The sequence below is a fragment of the Chlorocebus sabaeus genome, chromosome 23 (assembly GCF_047675955.1).
Source record: "Chlorocebus sabaeus isolate Y175 chromosome 23, mChlSab1.0.hap1, whole genome shotgun sequence".
NCBI lineage: Eukaryota > Metazoa > Chordata > Mammalia > Primates > Cercopithecidae > Chlorocebus > Chlorocebus sabaeus.
In genome coordinates this window covers 61,216,779-61,233,125 of record NC_132926.1, presented here as the reverse complement: position 1 = coordinate 61,233,125, position 16,347 = coordinate 61,216,779, and positions in this window count along the sequence as shown.

Here is a 16,347-nt window from a genome sequence, read left to right as displayed (position 1 = left end):
GGAGAATTACAGGGGGAAATCTGAATGCTTCTGGTATCAGGAGGTGTTCAGCATTGGGCATAAGTTTTTCCCCCTCAGAGTTGAAAGATACCGTGGGCTCTTGCTGTCCTCTAAAAGAAAGAGAAGGAATCGTTCCTTCTAATATCAAATAAAAATCCTCCTCTTCAGTCTTATCTACCAGCTTAAGGAACTTTACCCACACATGGGCCAAATTTAACTTCCAATTGCATTCATTTCAATTGATGAGATATTTTGTCCTGGAGCTGGAAATGAGTTTCTCTCCCCTAGAGTTATGAGGAGGACAGGTTCCTGAAAACAAAATTAGTTCATTTAGTGGTAAGAGTAGAGGAAGCCATCTTTTGTGGAAATGTATTTATTGCACAACTTGATACAGAATCCAATGGCTTTTATGAATATTTGGCTTTTGCTCTCAAAATTGTAATCTTTGCACAGGAAGGTAGCCTTCAATCATATTTCTTTCTTGTCTTTTTCAAGCTAGATCATGGTAATTTAAATAGTGTTTTTGACAGCTTCCTATTAAAAATGATTATATATTTTAGATGGAATACAAAAAGAAAATAGGCTTTCTCTTTTGAAGGAACAATCAATTGAGTAAAAAACAGAATGTCATGTTAAATATTTACTCAGCATGCATTATGTTTCGTAGATGTTGGACATGAAGATAATGAAAGCAAAATCATCAGACATATAATAATCAGAAAGTCACAAAACATAGATCCATAATCAAGAAAGGCCATAATCTAAAATTTGTTATCTGTATTATTAAGAAGTTTAATAGATATGAGCCAGGTCAATAAATAATAGACTTATTAAATACCAAAATAATGTGTTCTTAACTTTTCAATGCATGCATTTAGTCTTGATGTAAATAAAGCCAGGGTTTTATCATATTTCTAGGGTTAAATAATTACTTCATTTCACATGTCTATCAAGAGCTAGACCGTTCAATATTATATACAGTTGTAGAAGACATGCAGTTTTCTTTCTTCAATTCATCTTTCATCTTACGCCAGTTACTGTGACCTAATAATCAACCTATAGTTTAATACTGTGACACTTTTCAATGTCTGAGATCCAAACCTGATCCCAAGGTAGAGCTTTCTAGCAATGACACATCACCCACAGAACAGATAATTTCCTTGCAATAAAGCAAGAGGAATAAATTGAAACATTCAAGTTGGTTGAGTAAAGACATTGAGCCAGACGCCTAGAAACAATTGCAGAGTTCCAAATCCATTTCTCTTTCTCTAAGTATAGGCAAACCTTCTCCATGAAAGACCATATTTTTCTGTGTGATTGGTGATATATACCAAAACTACATTTGTTTTTATTCAACACATAAATAATTAACTACTGGCTTAGAAATCTGAGTTAAATACCATCCCCCAAATGTTATAGTTTTGACCTTGCTAATAAGGACTTTACTTTTTTATGATAGTTTATTCATAATCAACATTTAATGTTAGATTACAGCAATCTTAGGACTTATTTTGAATTTATTTACTCCATGCGGTTTCATTTTTTATTAATGCATGGAATATATTGTACCAATATGTTTTCTTGCCCAAGTGATAATATTGCCACATTCATTGGAACTTAGTTATAGTTTTATATATATACAAACTTGTAAAACAGAAAGCAATTAACATAGAGCATCATAATATTTGCCTGCAAACTTATAATTAAAATGTCATAAGTGGCAGCACAGTTTTTGTAATCAGCCAACATTGCTTTCAAAATGTAAATGTTGAAGTGCAAGCTCTACACATCATCCATTAAATCATCATAAAATAGAGTACATACTTCCTCTTCCTAAAGACCGTAAACAGAAATGTTTTCCTCAAATACTTGAGACTGCATTTTGGTAACAATGTGCATTTGAACACTTTTATTTACACATAGTGTTTACCACAGAGCCAGCATTCATACTCCTTTGAAGGTGACATTTCCACAAAATGTAAAATGGTAATACACTTCTTATGTAATCTCCATTCATACTGTAAAAATAGGGTATATTTCAAAAGGCATGGTACTCATTAATTAAATTGGAATACACTTTTTTTTTCTTTTTTTTTACTTTAGACAAAGATTTTTCTATTTTTGGAGTTTATTGTATTTCTACTGATGAAAGGTGAAAAGAAAATAAAAATTGACCAAAGTTATCTTCTACCTACCAATAGTTGTAGCAGTTATAAAGGGAAATAAAGCACATTTTTAAGGTCATGCTTAAGCCAAATCTAAAAATATCTTCACAAAAATACAAGGGCATACAAAAACAAATTTTTCACTCTTCCAATTTATGTTATTATATCAATTTCTTCCCTTATTCATTGAATAATATTGGAAGAAATGAATCTACTATTAGCAGAAGTGGTTTAATTAACCTAAATTATCCTGTGTTTGAATTATAACTGCATCCTAATTATTCAATGAATAAAGGAATACGATACAGTTGATATAGCTTTCTGTGGACAGATGAGCATGACCGGAATAGCAGCTACTCACAGTCTCTGAAACTATACAAGACCTTGAATCTACAAAGTTTAATTATAGCTCTTTCTGGGTGCTCCATGAAGAAAAGTCTGTGTAGTTCTGCATATAATTGCACAAGGAATGGTGTGATCAAGTCGTGAATCACTGCCTTGACTAAATTTTTTTCCATGGATTGTATGTGACGATGCGATGCTGAGTCTTGTAATTATCCTGACGATTTTGTTTGTTGCTTCTAATTCTCTGTCAGCAGCACATCTTGCTATAACCTATGTTCCAAGTTGTAGCAAAAGATTACATTGCAATGTACTTTGATAAAACACTGATGATTTCTAAGTGGGGAAATGATTTATGAGCAATAAAGTTCTATAAAAAGCCATATCACGAAAGTAGATAAAGTGCACAGCATTGGACAATTACTAGACATTTTCACAAAATCACATCACATTTTCTGGGTCAATGTGTAGCTATGACACATTTAAGTGTTTACAGTAAACATTTTGGAGTTTTCGAATTCTTCAAGTTACATGATTCTGAAATAATGGCAGATGTGATGCTATGATTAAGGCACACAGTAGTATTGAACATAAAACTGCAGTTAGTCTTATATTCATGGAGTAGCAATTATGAATGCTGTCATTTCATTTGAAGCACTTGGATTTATCATTCTGATCTATTGGAGAAAAAACATCCTGAAATGTAATATAAAGAAGCTTTACAAATAACTCTTTTTTTAAAATATGGTTAAGCTGACATGGGGTATGGAATTGTGTAAAGACAAAGAGAAAATAAGGAGGAAATATTGCTTATAATTTATAACTTCTAGACTCATCAAATATAGGTAGACTCATATTAACTTCTTTCTCAAACTTAACATATCTCTAATACTAATACATAACATAGAAATTAGTACACTTATTTACAAACGGAGTAATTCCAGACCTCAGTTTCAATATTCTGCCAAAATTTTCCCCTTGATAAGTGTTGGGCTGGCATTTTGTGCTGCCAGCATGACTCACCATGCTTTTTCTCTCCACAGTATTGCCACTTAATTGTGTTCTTCATAGCCCCAAACTTTGTAAATCTTTCCTTTATTTCGATCAGTTATTTTGACACTTGAAAGGGGTTACCTAATGTTTTGACATTCTTAATGTGTTTGATCTTTGCAGAATATGAAAGGGATTTCAGGCAATTTAGCTACCATCTAAAATGAACGAGCTGCTGAACAATGCAAGCCTCATTTTCTCATGTATTTTACCAGTGGCTTCACCTTTTAGTTTTTTCCTCTAAGTTCAAAGACTATTATTTTGGATCTTTTCCCTAAGAAGTTCTGATTCCATAGAATTATGCCATTGACCCTGAATTTGTCACTATCATACACTGGTGTTTCACTTGTGAATTTCATCTATTTAACATTGACCCCTAAAGCCAAAAGTAGCAATAGATCTACTCCATGGAACCTCTAAAGAGTGCATTAATACTCTCTCTAATAAAAGCATTTCTATACTTTTGTTATTAGGCTATGGATATGATTTACCTGTATTTCATAATGTAATTGTCAGTTATCCTAACCACTCGAAGGGATTTTCGACCAGCTAAATAAAACAACGTGTGCCTCAAGTGGGTCAGGGTTCATGGCAGCAAGATACGTGCTATCTAATCCTTATCAAGGGCTTACTTTATTCTAAACACTCTTCTAAGGGTTTTACGTGAATATAAAACATTTCCTCATAACATCATTTTTTCCTTCATAACAACCCGATGTCTTGGACACAATTATTATCCCTATTTTACATATGAGAAAACTGCGGTTTTGGAAACTGGCTGCCCATGGTCTTAGGGCCAGCGGAATTATGAGGCAGGCAGTCTGCCTCCACAATCCATATTCTTTACCATCTTTCAGCACCACCTAAAACATCGCTCCTGCACTGTGTACAGGTAATCTGTAGAGTTGAAAGTCATCGTTTTCTGGAATTTGCCTTAGAAGGCTGTTGGGAGATATAAGATAGAAAAATAAACGTATTTCTGTGTTAGCCAAGATAGACTAGGCTATATGCTATGGTAACAAATAACTCCAGTATCTCAGAAACATCTGAGCTCTTTGTTATGAACTCTGTCAGAGTTCATCCTGAGCCTGGGAGAATCTTCAGAGCAGGAGTCTCTCAAGTGGTTTATTCAATAGTAAAGACTGTGTTGACCCTGGGAATCCAACATTCTCATCGAGGATCATCACAACATAGTAAGGGGCAACTGGAGAATCTTGCTGGTGCTTTTACATCAGTTAAGATTTATGCACCAAAGATTGGTGCTTTGACGCCGTTGCATGTGTCGTTGGCCAAAACTAGTCACATGGCTTTTTTGTAGTCCCCATATGCCCAGAAATGGAAGGAGATCTGCATATGGGTGTGGGCCCAAGTCATAGCCATCGCAGTTTCAAAGGGGTAATTTTTTTAGTGTTTGAATATTTTATAGACTCTTGAAGACTTTGTTTTCTTTTTATATTACCTCATGCTCACTTAATCTCACCATAAACTAGGATGTCATTTTATTTTAAACACAGAAATGAATCTACTATAACTCTGCTAAAAGCTTAGTGGGGGGAATTAACAACATTTAGTGTGATGAGGATTCAGTTTTTTTTTTTTTTTACAACTTTTAATAACCATATTTGAATTCTGTCTGAGAATGGTCACCAGCAGGCATTTTTAAAGTTAAACACTTTAAATTTCCTACTAAATTTTCAGTTGGCAAGTTTCTGAATAAATAATCTTTCAATTATAATTAGGTTCCTAAATGAATTGTCCCCCAAGTATTACATAAACCTAATTTGAAGATACATACTAATCTCTCCAGAATAGCCAAATAAATATCATGATGTACTACAGAAATTTAGGACCATGATGATGTAAATTATGATATATGTATATATAATATTAATCTAAACTACATTATATTAGGATAAAAATATCAGTTTGAAACAAGAAAGTCTGTGTTTGAGTCTCGATCCTCCAAGATTTTTTTTTTTTTTTTTTTGAGACGGAGTCTCGCTCTGTCACCCAGGCTGGGGTGCAGTGGCCGGATCTCAGCTCACTGCAAGCTCCGCCTCCCGGGTTCACGCCATTCTCCTGCCTCAGCCTCCCAAGTAGCTGAGACTACAGGCGACCACTGCCTCGCCCGGCTAGTTTTTTTGTATTTTTAGTAGAGACGGGGTTTCACCGTGTTAGCCAGGATGGTCTCGATCTCCTGACCTCGTGATCCGCCCGTCTCGGCCTGCCAAAGTGCTGGAATTACAGGCTTGAGCCACCGCGCCCGGCCTTCCTCCCAGATCTTAAGTGCTCCTGATAGAATTACTCAACCAGGTTTGAGATTTCGTTTAAAGTATAGATAACGGTGCCGTTCTTTCTACCTAATGGGGCTGTTGGGTCATTAAGTATGTATCCTGAGATTACCAGGACTCCTCCATTACAGTGTAATAAACAATATCAACAGAAGGATACTACAATTACACAAACCCCAGATGAACTTCTAAGGCAATGGGACTACAAGCTTTAGTTCTTTCCTAGACAGCAATGCTGAAATGCAAAATGGATGAGGCAACATGGATATGCAATTTCAGGATTCAACAAGTCTGCAACCTTCAGAGTTAGTGAATAGACAGAGCCACTAAATTATTCTATTTCATTCTTTGCAGAGATCAGAAACATGTTCCAAACTTTTATAATATCTTCTAGATTGGTGCTAACTAGACTATGTATGTTCTCATAGGAAATTATTATTTACTCAATGCTTTGCTTTAAATTTTACTGTGTTATTTGCATGGGATAAAAGCTCTTCTGCTAACACAGAATGGGTTACACACATAGTTAAGGTCAGTTGTATTTTCTGTTTATTTACTCAAACTTCAACCCTTTCTCAACCCATGTCTGTCTTGTAGTAACATTTATAGAAATGATATGTATTACCCCTGCTTAATTTTATCTAATCCTTCACAAGGTCCTGGTCCTGTACTCATTCCTCAAATTACGTGGTTTCACACATTTTATGTCTAAATATGTATTTCTCAGTAACATTAACTGTATATCTTCTATTACCACTCAGTTTCCTAACAATGTCCCCTGCATTCCTCCTCTGAAGGACACCACCTGACAACACATTGTTATGAGGCCCTAATTACTTAATAAATGTGAAAATACTAAGAGTAAAACCTTGAACAAATACAAATCATTGTTATTAATTTGTGATACTTCTTACCAAATTATTCGTGTTCTTTGTTAATATGGTGGATTGTTTTTTATTTGCCTTAGTTGATGCTAATGATATTGTTTTCATCTTATTTATAAAGTAATCACTGTACTTAGGTATTTTTGTAGTTTATATTATCCGGTAAGCCTAATGATTTTCTTAGAACCTTACCGATTCATTTGTAGAAGCCTCATTTTTGATGGATTATATTTTGTGAATTAGGAAGTCAGCCAATGAACATGATAGAATTCTAAGAAAACTGAACCAAAAAGTATGGTTTATTAAACTGTTTTGACAAGTGTAGCCTAGTTTTAATTACAATAACATGTAATAGCACATGAATAAATGTATTTAGAATATAATTTGTGAAACTAAAGTCTAATACACTAGTAATCTTTGCATCTTCTAAAAATATTCATATAAGAATAAATCATCTTTTGTTTTAAAAAAGTCTAGGTTTATGGTTTAAAACTTAATTTATCAGCGATATTTAAAAAATTCTGACCAAGCATTAACTACTGCTTTGCTTTAATAAAAGTTTGTGATGTATCTGAATACATATTTCAGTGAAGGGCATTTCAAAAGGACTGAGAACTGGAGTCCTATGGTTACAGTGATTTAGTCACACATTCACCAGTATGAATATTGCCAATAAAAGTCCAAAAATATCATCTGGAACTATTATTTTCTACCAGTTCAAACCACTTTTTATGACAAAAAAGGAGTATTTGGATTGATTTATTTTATCTTCTTTTAAAAACTTTATAGTTGTATCAAATAATGACTGTATCTTATGTGACATTGAAAATACAGTACTGAAGTTCTGGGTTTATGAAACGTTTCTTTTTCTAAGTGGACATATCTATCGGTTATTAGGGAATTAAAATTAGCTCCTCCTTATGACTTCTCAGTAATTTTTCTGATTACCTAAACTCCAAATTTCAGCTATAGTTAGCTTTTCAATCTCTCATTTTTTTTAAATCTAAGTAATTTTAACTTTTTGCCATGTCTTCCTTTGTAAAGTCATTCCCAATGACTCTCCTCAGATGGGCTTTTGTTGTCTCACTTCTGAAAGTTGCATTTGCCACCTACCTGCTCATTTGACCTCTTGCCTTAGTTTCTACTCCATCCTGCCAATACCCAACAGAGAAAATTTCCTCTCACCATTTCATCTCAATCCAAAAATGTTGATGGTTTAGGACTGTCTGCTATTTAAAATTCTTACCTCTGGGCTTAGCAGTCCTAACAAAAACACCTCAAAGTCTATCTTTATAATCTCCCAATCTAGCGACCCCAAACCTGAGACGGCTGCTCCAGCTGAGTAGTCTAATTACTGTTCCCCTGACATGCCTTGCTGCACCTTTTCCTGGACTTGTGACCCAGCCTGAAATTACTTCATTTTGTAAGCCTTGCTCTGTAGATTTTCACCATTTATCTGAATCTTATCCTAACTTGTAAAAAAATCTATTCTAACCATATATATATATAATCGGGGCGGTGACTCATGCTTGTAATACCAGCGCATTGGGAGACCGAGGCGGGTGGATCACGAGGTGAGGAGTTCGAGACCAGCCTGGCAAAGATGGTGAAACCGTGTCTTTACTAAAAAAAAAAAAAAACATTAGCCGGGCGTAGTGGCGGGTGCCTGCAGTCCCAGCTGCTCAGGAGGCTGAGGCAGGAGAATGGCGTGAACCCGGGAGGCGGAGGTTACAGTGAGCCAAGATTCCGCCACTGCACTCCAGCCTGAGTGACAGAGTGAAGTTCCATCTCAAAAAAACAAAAAACAAAAAAACAAAAAAACCCACAGTGGTATAATGAGTACAACACAGGTAAAAATTCACAAACAAAACAAAAATATATAGAGAAAAAATAATTAGTAATTAAATAAATATACTTTTGTAGTGTGCATATTTTCTTAAATTAGCAGTATTATTAAAGGCAACACTTACCATACCTACTTTTACTAACAAGAAACTATAGGGTAAATAAAGTTGAAGAAATGTAAAATGATTAAATTGAATTCCTTCACTTTATTGACCTATTAATAGGCTGAATAAACTTGTGAAAACACAGCACAGAAATGTAAGTTTCCTCATTTGAGATAAAATATATTCCTATTTCCTCCAACAAAGTAGTTCTCTAGAGAAGATGGACTGCTACAAAGTGGTGTGTTAGTATCTGAATCTTGGTTCAGAAGAGGTAAGCAAGAAAATTTGAGCTAATGAGGTAAAATGCTATAACATATTCAGAAAGTGCTCAACAAAAAGAAGGAGAGGAAGTGAAAAATAAAATTAAGAAATATACACTCACCACAAAAAATATATGTGAAGTAATGCATATGTTAAATCGCTCAATGTAGCCATTCCACAATGCATACATATTTCAAAACATGTTATACTTGATAAATACATATGTTTTGTCTATTTAAATAAATAAAAATGTTCAAGAAAGAAATAAGCAATTAATATATTGTACTTAAAATTTGACCTGAACCAAGAAAATAAAATAGAAGTTAGGCCCTTAAATTAATGCATGAAGATTTAGTTACACTTTTATCACTTAGATTATAATATTTATGTTTACTTTTTCTAAACAAGTTTGAAAGGTAAACAAATTTGAAGATATTCTCTACTTTGACTTTATGTGGAGAAAAAGTTGCTTTTTCCTCTCAGAAGCAAATAGCTGATAAGAAGGATTTCTGAGACAGGTCCCTTGTATAAATGTTCCCATGAGGATGAGGCTTTTAGTTAGGTTTATATTTAGTCATTCAATTTCATGCATTTAAAGAACAATCTCATGCTAAACTCCATCCCAATCACTATGGTGATGTAGGTGGGACAAGAATGAGTACTCCCTCCTGGCAAATGATCTCCGTGTCAGATACAAAGATAAAAATATAAGAGATAAATACAATTTGCAACTGGAATTGTACAGATGGCATTCCCCTTAAACCATCCTAAACCTGTCCACTTACTGGAATAAACACACAAAGTTATATGAGTTTTCTGCCCAGTGAGAAAATTCTAATAGTTTTAGTATGGTTATGTTCAGCATTTACATTAAATTTATTTTCTAAGCCTAGTGAACTGAAGCCTCATGTTGTTTCATTTCCTGTGGAGTGCTGTCATGTGCACTGAATACACAGCATTCTTTCTTTTGTGTTTGATGAAATCACTTTGGTAAGGATACAGCTGCCATCGCAATATGTATTTGTTTACTGAATTCATAGAATGAACAATCAGATGTAAAGTGCTTTATTGATTATCTTTTCCTATTCTCATGGCTTTGTCTATTGCTTTTGTTTAATGTGTTGTTCCTTGCAACGTTTGAAGAGATTGGAGTGAGATTTGAAAATACTATTTTTATGTCTGTGGTTCTCTGTGTGAGAGTTTTCTTATTGATAGTTAAAAAGTGTGACATTTACTTAGCATGCAGTTATAAAGGTTAGTCCTCATAGGTTTCCTAATCCATGAAATGAGGAAGGTTATTCTGGATTTCTTATCATTTAAATCCCACATAAATAGCTGCCAATTACATAATCTATCCCAATTCTTTGTGCACAGAGATGAAATTGGATTTGTCAGTATGTGCCGTCTCTAGGTATTTTGGGAGCTTTTCTATAATGATTTCGATACTGAAGATACAGCTGGACTTAGGTAGACAAACAGAATTTTGGGCTTTTGTTTCTTTGTTTTTCCATGGTCAAAATTCAAACACAGAAGTTAACATAAGAAGCCTTTCTCTTAAGAGAACACAGGCTCCTTTCTAAACTGTAGAAAAGAGCTTTTTAAAAAAGGGGTATGGGAAACAAAAATTTTGTTGGTGGTGGAGAAGGATAAAAGATCCTTCTGGATTCTGAGCAGATAATGCTATGAAAAACTGAGTTCTCATCCAATCTGGAATCTTGGAAATGAGCAGAGATGGGTGGAGGGGAGGCCTGGTTTCTATGAGTGTGGGAAACTGACATCATTGGCTTGAGGTTGTTTTCTTCTTTTCCCTCCTTTCCTGGCCTAGGGATGTGTTGCAAACCTGAAAGAATGCAGGGTTTCTATATAAATGTTGTACTATTTGCACCAAAGAGAACACGATTTTATTTTCCAGATGGAGAGATGAGCAAATCTAAGAATATATGTTCTAAAAATTCTTAGCATTTTATGGTATAGAAACTAGAGCACCAATGTACTCAGGAATATTTTAAAACTCATGAGCCTTATTTCTTTGCTTTCTGTTATATACCAATATGAATCATAATCCTCCCTAAACATCAGAATCACTTGGGAAGCTTCACACCCTGTTTCCCAAGCTGGACCAATTAAATCAGAATCTCTTTATGGTGGGTTCAGACATCAGTAGACTTCAAATGACCCAGGTGATTCTAGTATATCAGCAGAATTAACAATAATTAAATAACACAATACAGAGAATGGCACATCTGTTATTATTTTATCCTAATTGAGACAGCATAGAATCAGTACTTATGAAGCCTATTATGCGTTTTTTTCACCATATGTGTAAGAGACAAGAATGTGCTAGAAATTTATATTTTAAAAAGCTTATGTGGAGCATTAAAACCTTTTTTTTTTAATACAGTATTAAAAGTAATTCCTGGGCTAGAGATCCATTTAAGATTAGTTTAGAGTGGGAAATATATGACTTCCATGCATTACTTTAACACGTAAAGTTTCTGTGATTCACTGGCTCAATGTCCATTGTAAAAAAACGAGAATACATTTCAACAATAAATTGTTAAAAAGAGTGAAGTCTTAATATTTTGCATTCAAAGAATATTGCTTAGGTATCAGTAATATGCTTAGGTATCAGTAATTCTGAAATGATTATGTATATATAATGTTATGTTAATTATATGAAAATTATTCATTTATAGTTTTTATTCAGATATTCTGATGGTGCAGTTAAGCTAAACTATCCAATAAAATATCCCAACATTGTCAGAAATGTTATATTCTTCATGATATTCCTCAAATTTTTTCTATATATCATGTTGACAAATTATAATAAGCATATATATCTTAGTATGTTCCACATGTGCTTTTAAAAACTTTATCTGTTCATCTTTTAAATTTTTATTCTAGGGAAATAGAAGTCAATTTTCAGTGTTCAGGAAAATGATATTCTTCAATATCAAATATCCAAATGATATTTTCTGTTCATTATGTTTTTTCTTTATAATCAGCTTATATTTTCCACACTGGCTTTAACAAAATTTAAATTTTAATTTATTCTCATGTTTTTGTGGTCTCTAGCTAAGGCAATAAAAGTCATTTTCTGACATTCACGATGTAAGTTAATAACAACAACATTATAATCATTATGATCATTATGTATATTTGAATGTACATTTAATATGAAAGATAGCAATAAGTGTAAACAATTCACAGTGCTTTTCTCTGACTCTGTAGTAATGATTGGTAGAAATAAATATTATCAATTAATAAACTTGAACTGGAGCCTGGTACAGGATGATGTGAATAGAAAAAAAATTGTAACACATGAGAGCCTAAAAAATATGAATTATTCTAACAGCAAAGATCTTGGTACATCACTGGTTGCTTATTGCATAACAGAAAATGAACTTCTGAAAAAACGCATTTACTCAAAAATTCACATTGTATCTTTCATCATTGTGTTTAACAGTCATATAACGAAGTTCAGAGACATGTAGTCTAATTAAATGGGTACAAAAATGGTGTCCAATGGCCTTACAAATGATCCCAGTAAATAATAATGAGAAAGACACCACATTAATGAAAATGACAATTTTATTCTTTTGTGCTCAAAGAACTACTTGAAAGAAGGGTTTCTCTGTTTTAACTCTGTATTACCCTTAGATTAAGATGGACCTCACGATTTTACTTTTGATAGCTGCTAAGCAAGTCATCACCATGCCTCCTGATGTAATGACATGTAGATATTCTTACCTATTGATTTTTGTCAGTTCCTAGAGAAGAAACTAGCAGTTTGACTTTGGGGACATATTTTCACTTTCTGCTTGAAATTTATGTTGATATTTGAGCTGAAGACCCTTTGCTTTTTCTGGCCAGGTTGCAGCCGTCAAAGTCCCATCATTGTTATTAGTGTTAATGTGCACACCATTCAGGCCGGCTCAGTGGATAGAAATACAACTTGCTGATATGCTCCTTCAGCCTGTTTCTTCATTTAACATAACAGCACACACACAAGGAATTGTTTTTTAAGTTGTTCAACTGCCATATCACACCATTATACCTGGTCTTTGAAAAGAGACATTTTGAGTTTTCAAGGATCTCCATTCAGAGAATTCTGTGGTTCGAAAGAGAGGGGTCTGAGAAAAAGTAACATTTATTAAGCAACCATTTTATGCAATGTTGAGTATTTTACATATGCTACTTTAATTCCCATAACAACTCTTGTCAAATAAAAATTGCATAGGACATGTTAAACAGACAAGAAAGATTTTATTCAAACGGTCTCAAGATAAGATTAGTTCAATAAGGGAGAAAGATTGAACTCAACTTCATGGAGACAAAAAACAGGCTGTTTTTGCCACTGCTGTAAGCTATTGTGGGAAGGAGGTTGGTCAATGTGATTAGGCCATCTGTGTTTGCTAATGACCGCTTATCAAAGTTAAGCTCTTACCCTCTGATAGACACTGGGATATAGGGAGTTTATCTATAGGGACACTGTCTTTTTTGATGATTACATTTCAAAGGAATGGTTCCCAGATTGAGAAAGATTTTCCTAGGTTGTAAAACTGGGAAGAGGCTGGGAGAAAAATTACATCTCAAAGGAGCAAGGAAAATCTACAATTGAAGGGTTTCTAGACTAAATGCTCTAAGAAAAGGGATGTCAGAGGCTTGTAGTCTTATTTAACATTTAGAAGAGCTTAGGGGACTATGAAGGCCATCTTGTTCTCCATTAAAGTTACTTACTAAAAGCCTGAGGCTTGGAGGTGTTACTTTTGCTTGCCCTAGTCTCCCAGCTATTACGGGACGTAGTAGAGACATGACCGTAATTCTGATATGCTCCAAAGTTTGTGACTTTACCAATACACTTCAGGCTTACAAAAGTCCTCCATGGGAGGAGAACGCTGGCCCAAATAGGAGGGATTGTCACATAATGGGTCCCAAAGCTCTTCTAGATACTTTTGGAAAAATAAACTTCTCTCTAAGGAAGTTCTGTCCATTTAAAACTATTGTAAGCCACCTGTTCTATGGCTTTCAACAACTGGAATATTTCACTGACTTAAAAACAGATGATGCTTTAAAGGAGGAAGAGCCATATAATCTGCCTGACTGTTATGTTCCATATTTTTAATAATGGTTTCTTACAGACAGCACATGAGTCTCTTAGGATATTTATGGCATAGCTCTAGGAAATTTCCATTTACCCTCTTAAATGAAAATTTGTTCTGCATTACTCAGGAGTTAAGACGCTATTCTTGATAGGTAAAGAAGAAAATAACAATTAAAGACAATTATTTCAATTGTTAGTAAAGAGAATTTCTTTTATTAAAACCTTAAGGGAAACACGCTATGAAAAAGTTGCCAGGTTCTCTGAAGGGGCAATTCACTTGCATATGAGGATGAGGCTTGTCAACTGGGAAAACATCCTGGGATCAGAGCCGGGTGGTGGGCTATAAACCAATGGCCTAGTGAGACAGAAGTCTTCATCTCATTTAATTACTGTTTAGCTTTTAGCTTCTGAGAATGAAAAAAAAAAGTATAATTTTCTCTGTACAGGATCAGTGTACATGAAAAGATAAATATTTTCACCATAATAATTTGTCTTGATTTTTAATGTAACAAATTATAACTATCTAATTTGTCAGTATTTCTGACAGTGAAAACACCTTTCTCATCCCAGTTAAATCTCCTAAATTTAGTAGCCTTCAGGGTTGTACATTTGCCTTTCCCAGTCATGCATTTACTATAAAGTAGTCAATGTTGTTCATTACTCCTTGCTCTTTATCTTAGGTTACATGAAAGACAAAAAGTTCCTCTTCGTGGTAATGAATTTATCAAAAACTTTAAAAGTTAAATCAAATGCTCTAGTTATGGCTAGCAGTTATTTATCTCAACTTTTCAACAGAGTGATTAGTTGCTTTTATTCTCTTTTTATAAAAGCAGTAATGAGCTCCTGGTTGGATTTTAATTGTCAGGAAATTATTTCCTTAGGATATCTTGCATGAAATTACCTCAAAACATCTTTACTTGAATATGTGAATATTCCAGTAAACGTCAGACAGGAAAAGCTAAAAATGTTATTAATGTTGAGGAAATAAAAGGGAAAGTGTAAAGGAGACACTTGTAATTTTATGAAGTAAGTGTACAAAGCAATTATCAAATTCTATAAACATTAAAGAAAGATATTCGTGGATTAAGTATGTCAGTTTCAGAACCCAATCCTACCAAAGGAGACCAGAATTAAACTAAGTGTATATGCACAACTTAAATTTTTTTAAGAGTTTGTGGAAATGGAGAGCAGAGTTAAAGAAGATTCCTGAGCATTATTAAATGCATTTAGTTTAAATTAGCACTTGGTTATAGTGGAATCCCTGGGCCATTCTTAATTGATCATCTACAAATGATGCCAAAACTTGCAGGAAGTCTCTGCAGGAAAGAGTTTTATTGTTTGTTCAAAATATGTTCTGAATTTATCTTTACTCTTTGGCACATTCTTTTTATTTATTTATTATTATTATTATTATTATTATTATTTTGAGACAGAATCTCACTCTGTTGCCCAGGCTGGAGTGCAGTGGCGTGATCTCGGCTCACTGTAAGCTCCACTTCTCGGGTTCCCGCCATTCTCCTGCCTCAGCCTCCCAAGTAGCTGGGACTACAGGCGCCCGCCACCACGCCCAGCTAATTTTTGTATTTTTAGTAGAGACGGGGTTTCACCGTGTTAGCTAGGACGGTCTCGATCTCCTGACCTCCTGATCCACCCGCCTCCGCCTCCCAAAGTGCTGGGATTACAGGCGTGAGCCACCGTGCCCGGCCTGGAACATTCTTTTTAAAAATTCTTATAATTATATGTAATTTTATATATTATGGGCTCTTTCTGGGAAAAAAAAAAAATGAAAGAAACAGTTTTCTTAACATGAAACACCAGATAAAATCCCTTGATCTTAGCATAATATTTTTAAACCAAACAATGGCTTGATTTAAACAGTATTTATTTTGGTGATGGTTTGTTTTTAAACAAAGTGGCCCGGTACAAGTTGATGGTATTTGAGGGTTTTGCACTGGTAAAATGCTTGTGCTTCTAGAAGCAAATACCAATTTAGAAATACCATGGCTATCTTGAAATAAGGATACTGTTTCTACCATGATTATGGAGTCTGAATTATAGGCACCTCCAAACACAGTCCTACAATCAACAAGTTATTTCCAATGAAGTTCTTTCAATCTGTATTTTGGAAGGGTTACAATTTATGTTTCCCTGTACGGTGTTTTTCTCTCAGGTTAATGTTAATTGTAAGCGTTCCAAAATATAGTTTTTAAGATTCAATTAAGCTTCTTAATTTTATTTTACAGTGTTATTTTTTAAAAAACAATTATATGGATACCCATTAGTTGTTCATATTTATGGGGT